The sequence below is a fragment of the Pleurodeles waltl genome, chromosome 10 (assembly GCF_031143425.1).
Source record: "Pleurodeles waltl isolate 20211129_DDA chromosome 10, aPleWal1.hap1.20221129, whole genome shotgun sequence".
NCBI classification, from domain to species: Eukaryota; Metazoa; Chordata; class Amphibia; order Caudata; family Salamandridae; genus Pleurodeles; species Pleurodeles waltl.
In genome coordinates this window covers 619782577-619798967 of record NC_090449.1, presented here as the reverse complement: position 1 = coordinate 619798967, position 16391 = coordinate 619782577, and positions in this window count along the sequence as shown.

Below are 16391 nucleotides of genomic sequence, written 5' to 3'. Positions count from 1 at the left end.
TTTTATGACAGAAAACAGAGCTGTTTTTTGCAAAGTGCCTACCTGTAGATTTTGGCCTCTAACCCAGCCGGCACCTAGGGAAACCTACCAAACCTGGGCATTTCTGAAAACTAGAGATCTAGGGGAATCCAAGATGGGGTGACTTGTGGGGCTCTGACCAGGTTCTGTTACCCAGAATCCTTTGCAAACCTCAAAATGTGGCTAAAAAAACACATGTTCCTCACATTTCTGTGGCATAAAGTTCTGGAATCTGAGAGGAGGCACAAATTTCCTTCCACCCAGCGTTCCCCCAAGTCTCCCTATAAAAATGATACCTCACTTGTGTGGGTAGGCCTAGCGCCCACGACAGGAAATGCCCGAAAGCACAACGTGGACCCATCCCATTTTTTGACAGAAAACAGAGCTGTATTTTGCAAAGTGCCTACCTGTAGGTTTTGGCCTCTAGCTCAGCCGGCACCTAGGGAAACCTACCAAACCTGTGCATTTCTGAAAACTAGAGACCTAGGGGAATCCAAGATGGGGTGACTTGTGGGGCTCTGACCAGGTTCTGTTACCCAGAATCCTTTGCAAACCTCAAAATATGGCTAAAAAAACACATGTTCCTCAGATTTCTGTGGCAGAAAGTTCTGGAATCTGAGAGGAGGCACAAATTTCCTTCCACTCAGCGTTCCCCCAAGTCTCCCTATAAAAATGATACCTCACTTGTGTGGGTAGGCCTAGCGCCCGCGACAGGAAATGCCCCAAAGCACAACGTGGACCCATCCCATTTTTTGACAGAAAACAGAGCTGTATTTTGCAAAGTGCCTACCTGTAGATTTTGGCCTCTAACCCAGCCGGCACCTAGGGAAACCTACCAAACCTGTGCATTTCTGAAAACTAGAGACCTAGGGGAATCCATGATGGGGTGACTTGTGGGGCTCTGTCCAGGTTCTGTTACCCAGAATCCTTTGCAAACCTCAAAATTTGGCTAAAAAAACACATGTTCCTCACATTTCTGTGGCAGAAATTTCTGGAATCTGATATGAGGCACACATTTCCTTCCACCCAGCGTTCCCCCAAGTCTCCCGATAACAATGATACCTCACTTGTGTGGGTAGGCCTAGCGCCTGCGACAGGAAATTCCCCAAAGCACAACGTGGACACATCCCATTTTATGACAGAAAACAGAGCTGTTTTTTGCAAAGTGCCTACCTGTAGATTTTGGCCTCTAACCCAGCCGGCACCTAGGGAAACCTACCAAACCTGGGCATTTCTGAAAACTAGAGATCTAGGGGAATCCAAGATGGGGTGACTTGTGGGGCTCTGACCAGGTTCTGTTACCCAGAATCCTTTGCAAACCTCAAAATGTGGCTAAAAAAACACCACATGTTCCTCACATTTCTGTGGCAGAAAGTTCTGGAATCTGAGAGGAGGCACAAATTTCCTTCCACCCAGAGTTCCCCCAAGTCTCCCTATAAAAATGATACCTCACTTGTGTGGGTAGGCCTAGCGCCCGCGACAGGAAATGCCCTAAAGCACAACGTGGACCCATCCTATTTTTTGACGGAAAACAGAGCTGTATTTTGCAAAGTGCCTACCTGTAGGTTTTGGCCTCTAGCTCAGCCGGCACCTAGGGAAACCTACCAAACCTGTGCATTTCTGAAAACTAGAGACCTAGGGGAATCCACGATGGGGTGACTTGTAGGGCTCTGACCAGGTTCTGTTACCCAGAATCCTTTGCAAACCTCAAAATGTGGCTAAAAAAACACATGTTCCTCACATTTCTGTGGCAGAAAGTTCTGGAATCTGAGAGGAGGCACAAATTTCCTTCCACCCAGCGTTCCCCCAAGTCTCCCGATAAAAATGATACCTCACTTGTGTGGGTAGGCCTAGCGCCCACGAAAGGAAATGCCCCAAAGCACAACGTGGACACATCCCATTTTTTGACAGAAAACAGAGCTGTATTTTGCAAAGTGCCTACCTGTAGATTTTGGCCTCTAGCTCAGGCGACACCTACGGAAACCTACCAAACCTGTGCATTTCTGAAAACTAGAGACCTAGGGGAATCCAAGATGGGGTGACTTGTGGGGCTCTGACCATGTTCTGTTACCCAGAATCCTTTTCAAACCTCAAAATGTGGCTAAAAAAACACATGTTCCTCACATTTCTGTGGCAGAAAGTTCTGGAATCTGAGAGGAGGCACAAATTTCCTTCCACTCAGCGTTCCCCCAAGTCTCCCGATAAAAATGATACCTCACTTGTGTGGGTAGGCCTAGCGCCTGCGACAGGAAATGCCCCAAAGCACAACGTGGACACATCCCATTTTTTGACAGAAAACAGAGCTGTTTTTTGCAAAGTGCCTACCTGTAGATTTTGGCCTCTAACCCAGCCGGCACCTAGGGAAACCTACCAAACCTGGGCATTTCTGAAAACTAGAGACCTAGGGGAATCCAAGATGGGGTGACTTGTGGGGCTCTGACCAGGTTCTGTTACCCAGAATCCTTTGCAAACCTCAAAATTTGGCTAAAAAAACACATGTTCCTCACATTTCTGTGGGAGAAAGTTCTGAAATCTGAGAGGAGTCACACATTTCCTTCCACCCAGCATTCCCCCAAGTCTCCCGATAAAAATGATACCTCGCTTGTGTAGGTAGGCCTAGCGCCCGTGACAGGAAATGAACCAAAGCACAATGTGGACACATCCCATTTTTTGACAGAAAACAGAGCTGTTTTTTGCAAAGTGCTTACCTGTAGATTTTCGCCCCTAGCTCAGCCGGCACCTAGCGAAACCTACCAAAGCTGTGCATTTCTTAAAACTAGAGACCTAGGGGAATCCAAGATGGGGTGACTTGTGGGGCTCTGACCAGGTTCTGTTACCCAGAATCCTTTGCAAACCTCAAAATGTGGCTAAAAAAAAACCCCATGTTCCTCACATTTCTGTGGCAGAAAGTTCTGGAATCTGAGAGGAGGCACAAATTTCCTTCCACCCAGCGTTCCCCCAAGTCTCCCTATAAAAATGATACCTCACTTGTGTGGGTAGGCCTAGCGCCCGCGACAGGAAATGCCCCAAAGCACAACGTGGACCCATCCTATTTTTTGACAGAAAACAGAGCTGTATTTTGCAAAGTGCCTACCTGTAGGTTTTGGCCTCTAGCTCAGCCGGCACCTAGGGAAACCTACCAAACCTGTGCATTTCTGAAAACTAGAGACCTAGGGGAATCCATGATGGGGTGACTTGTGGGGCTCTGTCCAGGTTCTGTTACCCAGAATCCTTTGCAAACCTCAAAATGTGGCTAAAAAAACACATGTTCCTCACATTTCTGTGGCAGAAAGTTCTGGAATCTGAGAGGAGGCACAAATTTCCTTCCACCCAGCGTTCCCCCAAGTCTCCCGATAAAAATGATACCTCACTTGTGTGGGTAGGCCTAGCGCCCACGAAAGGAAATGCCCCAAAGCACAACGTGGACACATCCCATTTTTTGACAGAAAACAGAGCTGTATTTTGCAAAGTGCCTACCTGTAGATTTTGGCCTCTAGCTCAGCCGACACCTAGGGAAACCTACCAAACCTGTGCATTTCTGAAAACTAGAGACCTAGGGGAATCCAAGATGGGGTGACTTGTGGGGCTCTGACCAGGTTCTGTTACCCAGAATCCTTTGCAAACCTCAAAATGTGGCTAAAAAAACACATGTTCCTCACATTTCTGTGGCAGAAAGTTCTGGAATCTGAGAGGAGGCACAGATTTCCTTCCACTCAGCGTTCCCCCAAGTCTCCCGATAAAAATGATACCTCACTTGTGTGGGTAGGCCTAGCGCCCGTGACAGGAAATGCCCCAAAGCACAACGTAGACACATCCCATTTTTTTACAGAAAACAGAGCTGTTTTTTGCAAATTGCCTACCTGTAGATTTTGGCCTCTAGCACAGCCGGCACCTAGGGAAACCTACCAAACCTGTGCATTTCTGAAAACTAGAGACCTAGGGGAATCCATGATGGGGTGACTTGTGGGGCTCTGTCCAGGTTCTGTTACCCAGAATCCTTTGCAAACCTCAAAATTTGGCTAAAAAAACACATGTTCCTCACATTTCTGTGGCAGAAATTTCTGGAATCTGAGAGGAGGCACACATTTCCTTCCACCCAGCGTTCCCCCAAGTCTCCCGATAACAATGATACCTCACTTGTGTGTGTAGGCCTAGCGCCTGCGACAGGAAATGCCCCAAAGCACAACGTGGACACATCCCATTTTTTGACAGAAAACAGAGCTGTTTTTTGCAAAGTACCTACCTGTAGATTTTGGCCTCTAACCCAGCCGGCACCTAGGGAAACCTAGAAAACCTGGGCATTTCTGAAAACTAGAGACCTAGGGGAATCCAAGATGGGGTGACTTGTGGGGCTCTGACCAGGTTCTGTTACCCAGAATCCTTTGCAAACCTTCAAATTTGGCTAAAAAAACACATGTTCCTCACATTTCTGTGGGAGAAAGTTCTGAAATCTGAGAGGAGTCACACATTTCCTTCCACCCAGCATTCCCCCAAGTCTCCCGATAAAAATGATACCTCGCTTGTGTAGGTAGGCCTAGCGCCCGTGACAGGAAATGAACCAAAGCACAACGTGGACACATCCCATTTTTGACAGAAAACAGAGCTGTTTTTTGCAAAGTGCTTACCTGTAGATTTTCGCCTCTAGCTCAGCCGGCACCTAGCGAAACCTACCAAAGCTGTGCATTTCTTAAAACTAGAGACCTAGGGGAATCCAAGATGGGGTGACTTGTGGGGCTCTGACCAGGTTCTGTTACCCAGAATCCTTTGCAAACCTCAAAATGTGGCTAAAAAAACACATGTTCCTCACATTTCTGTGGCAGAAAGTTCTGGAATCTGAGAGGAGGCACAAATTTCCTTCCACCCAGCGTTCCCCCAAGTCTCCCTATAAAAATGATACCTCACTTGTGTGGGTAGGCCTAGCGCCCACGACAGGAAATGCCCGAAAGCACAACGTGGACCCATCCCATTTTTTGACAGAAAACAGAGCTGTATTTTGCAAAGTGCCTACCTGTAGGTTTTGGCCTCTAGCTCAGCCGGCACCTAGGGAAACCTACCAAACCTGTGCATTTCTGAAAACTAGAGACCTAGGGGAATCCAAGATGGGGTGACTTGTGGGGCTCTGACCAGGTTCTGTTACCCAGAATCCTTTGCAAACCTCAAAATGTGGCTAAAAAAACACATGTTCCTCAGATTTCTGTGGCAGAAAGTTCTGGAATCTGAGAGGAGGCACAAATTTCCTTCCACTCAGCGTTCCCCCAAGTCTCCCGATAAAAATGATACCTCACTTGTGTGGGTAGGCCTAGCGCCCGTGACAGGAAATGCCCCAAAGCACAACGTAGACACATCCCATTTTTTGACAGAAAACAGAGCTGTTTTTTGCAAATTGCCTACCTGTAGATTTTGGCCTCTAGCACAGCCGGCACCTAGGGAAACCTACCAAACATGTGCATTTCTGAAAACTAGAGACCTAGGGGAATCCAAGATGGGGTGACTTGTGGGGCTCTGACAAGGTTCTGTTACCCAGAATCCTTTGCAAACCTCAAAATGTGGCTAAAAAAACACATGTTCTTCACATTTCTGTGGCAGAAAGTTCTGGAATCTGAGAGGAGGCACAAATTTCCTTCCACCCAGCGTTCCCCCAAGTCTCCCTATAAAAATGATACCTCACTTGTGTGGGTAGGCCTAGCGCCCGCGACAGGAAATGCCCGAAAGCACAACGTAGACACATCCCATTTTTTGACAGAAAACAGAGCTGTTTTTTGCAAAGTGCCTACCTCTAGATTTTGGCCTCTAGCTCAGCCGGCACCTAGCGAAACCTACCAAAGCTGTGCATTCCTTAAAACTAGAGACCTAGGGGAATCCAAGATGGGGTGACTTGTGGGGCTCTGACCAGGTTCTGTTACCCAGAATCCTTTGCAAACCTCAAAATGTGGCTAAAAAATCACATGTTCCTCACATTTCTGTGGCAGAAAGTTCTGGAATCTGAGAGGAGGCACAAATTTCCTTCCACCCAGCGTTCCCCCAAGTCTCCCTATAAAAATTATACCTCACTTGTGTGGGTAGGCCTAGCGCCCGCGACAGGAAATGCCCGAAAGCACAACGTGGACCCATTCCATTTTTTGACAGAAAACAGAGCTGTATTTTGCAAAGTGCCTACCTGTAGGTTTTGGCCTCTAGCTCAGCCGGCACCTAGGGAAACCTACCAAACCTGTGCATTTCTGAAAACTAGAGACCTAGGGGAATCCAAGATGGGGTGACTTGTAGGGCTCTGACCAGGTTCTGTTACCCAGAATCCTTTGCAAACCTCAAAATGTGGCTAAAAAAACACATGTTCCTCACATTTCTGTGGCAGAAAGTTCTGGAATCTGAGAGGAGGCACAAATTTCCTTCCACCCAGCGTTCCCCCAAGTCTCCCGATAAAAATGATACCTTACTTGTGTGGGTAGGCCTAGCGCCCACGAAAGGAAATGCCCCAAAGCACAACGTGGACACATCCCACTTTTTTGACAGAAAACAGAGCTGTATTTTGCAAAGTGCCTACCTGTAGATTTTGGCCTCTAGCTCAGCCGACACCTAGGGAAACCTACCAAACCTGTGCATTTCTGAAAACTAGAGACCTAGGGGAATCCAAGATGGGGTGACTTGTGGGGCTCTGACCAGGTTCTGTTACCCAGAATCCTTTGCAAACCTCAAAATGTGGCTAAAAAAACACATGTTCCTCACATTTCTGTTGCAGAAAGTTCTGGAATCTGAGAGGAGGCACAAATTTCCTTCCACCCAGCGTTCCCCCAAGTCTCCCGATAAAAATGATACCTCACGTGTGTGGGTAGGCCTATCGCCCGTGACAGGAAATGTCCCAAAGCACAACGTGGACACATCCCATTTTTTGACAGAAAACAGAGCTGTATTTTGCAAAGTGCCTACCTGTAGATTTTGGCCTCTAGCTCAGCCGGCAACTAGGGAAACCTACCAAACCTGTGCATTTCTGAAAACTAGAGACCTAGGGGAATCCAAGATGGGGTGACTTGTGGGGCACCGACCAGGTTCTGTTACCCAGAATCCTTTGCAAACCTCAAAATTTGGCTAAAAAAACACATGTTCCTCACATTTCTGTGGCAGAAAGTTCTGGAATCTGAGAGGAGGCACAAATTTCCTTCCACCCAGCGTTCCCCCAAGTCTCCCGATAAAAATGATACCTCACGTGTGTGGGTAGGCCTATCGCCCGTGACAGGAAATGTCCCAAAGCACAACGTGGACACATCCCATTTTTTGACAGAAAACAGAGCTGTATTTTGCAAAGTGCCTACCTGTAGATTTTGGCCTCTAGCTCAGCCGGCAACTAGGGAAACCTACCAAACCTGTGCATTTCTGAAAACTAGAGACCTAGGGGAATCCAAGATGGGGTGACTTGTGGGGCTCTGACCAGGTTCTGTTACCCAGAATCCTTTGCAAACCTCAAAATTTGGCTAAAAAAACACATGTTCCTCACATTTCTGTGGCAGAAAGTTCTGGAATCTGAGAGGAGGCACAACTGTCCTTCCACCCAGCGTTCCCCCAAGTCTCCCGATAAAAATGATTCCTCACTTGTGTGGGTAGGCCTATCGCCCGTGACAGGAAATGCCCCAAAGCACAACGTGGACACATCCCATTTTTTGACAGAAAACAGAGATGTTTTTTGCAAAGTGCCTACCTGTAGATTTTGGCCTCTAGCTCAGCCGGCACCTAGCGAAACCTACCAAAGCTGTGCATTTCTTAAAACTAGAGACCTAGGGGAATCCAAGATGGGGTGACTTTTGGGGCTCTGACCAGGTTCTGTTACCCAGAATCCTTTGCAAACCTCAAAATGTGGCTAAAAAAACACATGTTCCTCACATTTCTGTGGCAGAAAGTTCTGGAATCTGAGAGGAGGCACAAATTTCCTTCCACCCAGCGTTCCCCCAAGTCTCCCTATAAAAATTATACCTCACTTGTGTGGGTAGGCCTAGCGCCCGTGACAGGAAATGTCCCAAAGCACAACGTGGACACATCCCATTTTTTGACAGAAAACAGAGCTGTATTTTGCAAAGTGCCTACTTGTCGATTTTGGCCTCTAGCTCAGCCGGCACCTAGGGAAACCTACCAAACCTGTGCATTTGTGAAAACTAGAGACCTAGGGGAATCCAAGATGGGGTGACTTGTGGGGCTCTGACCAGGTTCTGTTACCCAGAATCCTTTGCAAACCTCAAAATTTGTCTAAAAAAACACATGTTCCTCACATTTCTGCGGCAGAAAGTTCTGGAATCTGAGAGGAGGCACAAATTTCCTTCCACCCAGCGTTCCCCCAAGTCTCCCGATAAAAATGATACCTCACTTGTGTGGGTAGGCCTAGCGCCCGTGACAGGAAATGCCCCAAAGCACAACGTGGACACATCCCATTTTTTGACAGAAAACAGAGCTGTTTTTTGCAAAGTGCCTACCTGTAGATTTTGGCCTCTAGCTCAGCCGGCACCTAGCGAAACCTACCAAAGCTGTGTATTTCTGAAAACTAGAGACCTAGGGGAATCCAAGATCGGGTGACTTGTGGGGCTCTGACCAGGTTCTGTTACCCAGAATCCTTTGCAAACCTCAAAATGTGGCTAAAGAAGCACATGTTCCTCAAATTTCTGTGGCAGAAAGTTCTGGAATCTGAGAGGAGGCACAAATTTCCTTCCACCCAGCGTTCCCCCAAGTCTCTCCTATAAAAATGATACCTCACTTGTGTGGGTAGGCCTAGCGCCCGCGACAGGAAATGCCCCAAAGCACAACGTGGACACATCCCATTTTTTGACCGAAAACAGAGCTGTATTTTGCAAAGTGCCTACCTGTAGGTTTTGGCCTCTAGCTCAGCCGGCACCTAGGGAAACCTACCAAACCTGTGCATTTCTGAAAACTAGAGACCTAGGGGAATCCAAGATGGGGTGACTTGTGGGGCTCTGACCAGGTTCTGTTACCCAGAATCCTTTGCAAACCTCAAAATTTGCCTAAAAAAACACGTTCCTCACATTTCTGTGGCAGAAAGTTCTGGAATCTGAGAGGAGGCACAAATTTCCTTCCACTCAGCGTTCCCCCAAGTCTCCAGATAAAAATGATACCTCACTTGTGTGGGTAGGCCTATCGCCCGTGACAGGAAATGCCCCAAAGCACAACGTGGACACATCCCATTTTTTGACAGAAAACAGAGCTGTTTTTTGCAAAGTGCCTACCTGTAGATTTTGGCCTCTAGCTCAGCCGGCACCTAGCGAAACCTACCAAAGCTGTGCATTTCTGAAAACTAGAGACCTAGGTGAATCCAAGATGGGGTGACTTGTGGGGCTCTGACCAGGTTCTGTTACCCAGAATCCTTTGCAAACCTCAAAATTTGGCTAAAAAAACACATGTTCCTCACATTTCTGTGGCAGAAATTTCTGGAATCTGAGAGGAGGCACAAATTTCCTTCCACCCAGCGTTCCCCCAAGTCTCCCGATAACAATGATACCTCACTTGTGTGGGTAGGCCTAGCGCCTGCGACAGGAAATGCTCCAAAGCACAACGTGGACACATCCCATTTTTTGACAGAAAACAGAGCTGTTTTTTGCAAAGTGCCTACCTGTAGATTTTGGCCTCTAGCTCAGCCGGCACCTAGGGAAACCTAACAAACCTGTGCATTTCTGAAAACTAGAGACCTAGGGGAATCCAAGATGGGGTGACTTGTGGGGCTCTGACCAGGTTCTGTTACCCAGAATCCTTTGCAAACCTCAAAATTTGGCTAAAGAAACACATGTTCCTCACATTTCTGTGGCAGAAAGTTCTGGAATCTGAGAGGAGGCACAAATTTCCTTCCACCCAGCGTTCCCCCAAGTCTCCCGATAAAAATGATACCTCACTTGTGTGGGTAGGCCTAGCGCCTGCGACAGGAAATGCCCCAAAGCACAACATGGACACATCCCATTTTTTGACAGAAAACAGAGCTGTATTTTGCAAAGTGCCTACCTGTAGTATTTTGGCCTCTAGCTCAGCCGGCACCTAGCGAAACCTACCAAACCTGTGCATTTCTGAAAACTAGAGACCTAGGGGAATCCAAGATGGGGTGACTTGTGGGGCTCTGACCAGGTTCTGTTACCCAGAATCCTTTGCAAACCTCAAAATTTGGCTAAAAAAACACATGTTCCTCACATTTCTGTGGCAGAAAGTTCTGGAATCTGAGAGGAGGCACAACTGTCCTTCCACCCAGCGTTCCCCCAAGTCTCCCGATAAAAATGATTCCTCACTTGTGTGGGTAGGCCTATCGCCCGTGACAGGAAATGCCCCAAAGCACAACGTGGACACATCCCATTTTTTGACAGAAAACAGAGCTGTATTTTGCAAAGTGCCTACCTGTAGATTTTGGCCTCTAGCTCAGCCGGCACCTAGGGAAACCTAACAAACCTGTGCATTTCTGAAAACTAGAGACCTAGGGGAATCCAAGATGGGGTGACTTGTGGGGCTCTGACCAGGTTCTGTTACCCAAAATCCTTTGCAAACCTCAAAATTTGGCTAAAAAAACACATGTTCCTCACATTTCTGTGGGAGAAAGTTCTGAAATCTGAGAGGAGGCACACATTTCCTTCCACCCAGCATTCCCCGAAGTCTCCCGATAAAAATGATTCCTCGCTTGTGTAGGTAGGCCTAGCGCCCGTGACAGGAAATGAACCAAAGCACAACGTGGACACATCCCATTTTTTGACAGAAAACAGAGCTGTTTTTTGCAAAGTGCTTACCTGTAGATTTTCGCCTCTAGCTCAGCCGGCACCTAGCGAAACCTACCAAAGCTGTGCATTTCTTAAAACTAGAGACCTAGGGGAATCCAAGATGGGGTGACTTGTGGGGCTCTGACCAGGTTCTGTTACCCAGAATCCTTTGCAAACCTCAAAATGTGGCTAAAAAAACACATGTTCCTCACATTTCTGTGGCAGAAAGTTCTGGAATCTGAGAGGAGGCACAAATTTCCTTCCACCCAGCGTTCCCCCAAGTCTCCCTATAAAAATGATACCTCACTTGTGTGGGTAGGCCTAGCGCCCGCGACAGGAAATGCCCGAAAGCACAACGTGGACCCATCCCATTTTTTTACAGAAAACAGAGCTGTATTTTGCAAAGTGCCTACCTGTAGGTTTTGGCCTCTAGCTCAGCCGGCACCTAGGGAAACCTACCAAACTTGTGCATTTCTGAAAACTAGAGACCTAGGGGAATCCAAGATGGGGTGACTTGTGGGGCTCTGACCAGGTTCTGTTACCCAGAATCCTTTGCAAACCTCAAAATGTGGCTAAAAAAACACATGTTCCTCAGATTTCTGTGGCAGAAAGTTCTGGAATCTGAGAGGAGGCACAAATTTCCTTCCACTCAGCGTTCCCCCAAGTCTCCCGATAAAAATGATACCTCACTTGTGTGAGTAGGCCTAGCGCCCGTGACAGGAAATGCCCCAAAGCACAACGTGGACACATCCTATTTTTTGACAGAAAACAGAGCTGTTTTTTGCAAAGTGCCTACCTGTAGATTTTGGCCTCTAGCTCAGCCGGCACCTAGGGAAAATTACCAAACCTGTGCATTTCTGAAAACTAGAGACCCAGGGGAATCCAAGATGGGGTGACTTGTGGGGCTCTGACCAGGTTCTGTTACCCAGAATCCTTTGCAAACCTCAAAATTTGGCTAAAGAAACAAATGTTCCTCACATTTCTGTGGCAGAAAGTTCTGGAATCTGAGAGGAGGCACAAATTTCCTTCCACCCAGCGTTCCCCCAAGTCTCCCGATAAAAATGATACCTCACTTGTGTGGGTAGGCCTAGCGCCTGCGACAGGAAATGCCCCAAAGCACAACATGGACACATCCCATTTTTTGACAGAAAACAGAGCTGTATTTTGCAAAGTGCCTACCTGTAGATTTTGGCCTCTAGCTCAGCCGGCACCTAGCGAAACCTACCAAACCTGTGCATTTCTGAAAACTAGAGACCTAGGGGAATCCAAGATGGGGTGACTTGTGGGGCTCTGACCAGGTTCTGTTACCCAGAATCCTTTGCAAACCTCAAAATGTGGCCAAAAAAACACATGTTCCTCACATTTCTGTGGCAGAAAGTTCTGGAATCTGAGAGGAGGCACAAATTTCCTTCCACCCAGCGTTCCCCCAAGTCTCCCTATAAAAATGATACCTCACTTGTGTGGGTAGGCCTAGCGCCCACGACAGGAAATGCCCGAAAGCACAATGTGGACCCATCCCATTTTTTGACAGAAAACAGAGCTGTATTTTGCAAAGTGCCTACCTGTAGGTTTTGGCCTCTAGCTCAGCCGGCACCTAGGGAAACCTACCAAACCTGTGCATTTCTGAAAACTAGAGACCTAGGGGAATCCAAGATGGGGTGACTTGTGGGGCTCTGACCAGGTTCTGTTACCCAGAATCCTTTGCAAACCTCAAAATATGGCTAAAAAAACACATGTTCCTCAGATTTCTGTGGCAGAAAGTTCTGGAATCTGAGATGAGGCACAAATTTCCTTCCACTCAGCGTTCCCCCCAGTCTCCCGATAAAAATGATACCTCACTTGTGTGGGTAGGCCTAGCGCCCGTGACAGGGAATGCCCCAAAGCACAACGTAGACACATCCCATTTTTTGACAGAAAACAGAGCTGTTTTTTGCAAAGTGCCTACCTGTAGATTTTGGCCTCTAACCCAGCCGGCACCTAGGGAAACATACCAAACCTGGGCATTTCTGAAAACTAGAGACCTAGGGGAATCCAAGATGGGGTGACTTGTGGGGCTCTGACCAGGTTCTGTTACCCAGAATCCTTTGCAAACCTCAAAATGTGGCTAAAAAAACACATGTTGCTCACATTTCTGTGGCAGAAAGTTCTGGAATCTGAGAGGAGGCACAAATTTCCTTCCACCCAGCGTTCCCCCAAGTCTCCCTATAAAAATGATACCTCACTTGTGTGGGTAGGCCTAGCGCCCGCGACAGGAAATGCCCCAAAGCACAACGTGGACCCATCCCATTTTTTGACAGAAAACAGAGCTGTATTTTGCAAAGTGCCTACCTGTAGGTTTTGGCCTCTAGCTCAGCCGGCACCTAGGGAAACCTACCAAACCTGTGCATTTCTGAAAACTAGGGACCTAGGGGAATCGAAGATGGGGTGACTTGTAGGGCTCTGACCAGGTTCTGTTACCCAGAATCCTTTGCAAACCTCAAAATGTGGCTAAAAAAACACATGTTCCTCACATTTCTGTGGCAGAAAGTTCTGGAATCTGAGAGGAGGCACAAATTTCCTTCCACCCAGCGTTCCCCCAAGTTTCCCGATAAAAATGATACCTCACTTGTGTGGGTAGGCCTAGCGCCCACGAAAGGAAATGCCACAAAGCACAACGTGGACACATCCCATTTTTTGACAGAAAACAGAGCTGTATTTTGCAAAGTGCCTACCTGTAGATTTTGGCCTCTAGCTCAGCCGACACCTAGGGAAACCTACCAAACCTATGCATTTCTGAAAACTAGAGACCTAGGGGAATCCAAGATGGGGTGACTTGTGGGGCTCTGACCAGGTTCTGTTACCCAGAATCCTTTGCAAACCTCAAAATGTGGCTAAAAAAACAAATGTTCCTCACATTTCTGTGGCAGAAAGTTCTGGAATCTGAGAGGAGGCACAAATTTCCTTCCACTCAGCGTTCCCCCAAGTCTCCCGATAAAAATGATACCTCACTTGTGTGGGTAGGCCTAGCGCCCGTGACAGGAAATGCCCCAAAGCACAACGTAGACACATCCCATTTTTTTACAGAAAACAGAGCTGTTTTTTGCAAATTGCCTACCTGTAGATTTTGGCCTCTAGCAAAGCCGGCACCTAGGGAAACCTACCAAACCTGTGCTTTCTGAAAACTAGAGACCTAGGGGAATCCATGATGGGGTGACTTGTGGGGCTCTGTCCAGGTTCTGTTACCCAGAATCCTTTGCAAACCTCAAAATTTGGCTAAAAAAAAACATGTTCCTCACATTTCTGTGGCAGAAATTTCTGGAATCTGAGAGGAGGCACACATTTCCTTCCACCCAGCGTTCCCCCCAGTCTCCCGATAACAATGATACCTCACTTGTGTGTGTAGGCCTAGCGCCTGCGACAGGAAATGCCCCAAAGCACAACGTGGACACATCCCATTTTTTGACAGAAAACAGAGCTGTTTTTTGCAAAGTACCTACCTGTAGATTTTGGCCTCTATCCCAGCCGGCACCTAGGGAAACCTACAAAACCTGGGCATTTCTGAAAACTAGAGACCTAGGGGAATCCAAGATGGGGTGACTTGTGGGGCTCTGACCAGGTTCTGTTACCTAGAATCCTTTGCAAACCTCCAAATTTGGCTAAAAAAACACATGTTCCTCACATTTCTGTGGGAGAAAGTTCTGAAATCTGAGAGGAGTCACACATTTCCTTCCACCCAGCATTCCCCCAAGTCTCCCGATAAAAATGATACCTCGCTTGTGTAGGTAGGCCTAGCGCCCGTGACAGGAAATGAACCAAAGCACAACGTGGACACATCCCATTTTTGACAGAAAACAGAGCTGTTTTTTGCAAAGTGCTTACCTGTAGATTTTCGCCTCTAGGTCAGCCGGCACCTAGCGAAACCTACCAAAGCTGTGCATTTCTTAAAACTAGAGACCTAGGGGAATCCAAGATGGGGTGACTTGTGGGGCTCTGACCAGGTTCTGTTACCCAGAATCCTTTGCAAACCTCAAAATGTGGCTAAAAAAACACATGTTCCTCACATTTCTGTGGCAGAAAGTTCTGGAATCTGAGAGGAGGCACAAATTTCCTTCCACCCAGCGTTCCCCCAAGTCTCCCTATAAAAATGATACCTCACTTGTGTGGGTAGGCCTAGCGCCCACGACAGGAAATGCCCGAAAGCACAACGTGGACCCATCCCATTTTTTGACAGAAAACAGAGCTGTATTTTGCAAAGTGCCTACCTGTAGGTTTTGGCCTCTAGCTCAGCCGGCACCTAGGGAAACCTACCAAACCTGTGCATTTCTGAAAACTAGAGACCTAGGGGAATCCAAGATGGGGTGACTTGTGGGGCTCTGACCAGGTTCTGTTACCCAGAATCCTTTGCAAACCTCAAAATGTGGCTAAAAAAACACATGTTCCTCAGATTTCTGTGGCAGAAAGTTCTGGAATCTGAGAGGAGGCACAAATTTCCTTCCACTCAGCGTTCCCCCAAGTCTCCCGATAAAAATGATACCTCACTTGTGTGGGTAGGCCTAGCGCCCGTGACAGGAAATGCCCCAAAGCACAACGTAGACACATCCCATTTTTTGACAGAAAACAGAGCTGTTTTTTGCAAATTGCCTACCTGTAGATTTTGGCCTCTAGCACAGCCGGCACCTAGGGAAACCTACCAAACATGTGCATTTCTGAAAACTAGAGACCTAGGGGAATCCAAGATGGGGTGACTTGTGGGGCTCTGACAAGGTTCTATTACCCAGAATCCTTTGCAAACCTCAAAATGTGGCTAAAAAAACACATGTTCCTCACATTTCTGTGGCAGAAAGTTCTGGAATCTGAGAGGAGGCACAAATTTCCTTCCACCCAGCGTTCCCCCAAGTCTCCCTATAAAAATGATACCTCACTTGTGTGGGTAGGCCTAGCGCCCGCGACAGGAAATGCCCGAAAGCACAACGTGGACCCATCCCATTTTTTGACAGAAAACAGAGCTGTATTTTGCAAAGTGCCTACCTGTAGGTTTTGGCCTCTAGCTCAGCCGGCACCTAGGGAAAACCTACCAAACCTGTGCATTTCTGAAAACTAGAGACCTAGGGGAATCCAAGATGGGGTGACTTGTGGGGCTCTGACCAGGTTCTGTTACCCAGAATCCTTTGCAAACCTCAAAATGTGGCTAAAAAAACACATGTTCCTCACATTTCTGTGGCAGAAAGTTCTGGAATCTGAGAGGAGGCACAAATTTCCTTCCACCCAGCGTTCCCCCAAGTCTCCCGATAAAAATGATACCTCACTTGTGTGGGTAGGCCTAGCGCCTGCAACAGGAAATGCCCCAAAGCACAACATGGACACATCCCATTTTTTGACAGAAAACAGAGCTGTATTTTGCAAAGTGCCTACCTGTAGATTTTGGCCTCTAGCTCAGCCGGCACCTAGCGAAACCTACCAAACCTGTGCATTTCTGAAAACTAGAGACCTAGGGGAATCCAAGATGGGGTGACTTGTGGGGCTCTGACCAGGTTCTGTTACCCAGAATCCTTTGCAAACCTCAACATTTGGCTAAAAAAACACATGTTCCTCACATTTCTGTGGGAGAAAGTTCTGAAATCTGAGAGGAGTCACACATTTCCTTCCACCCAGCATTCCCCCAAGTCTCCC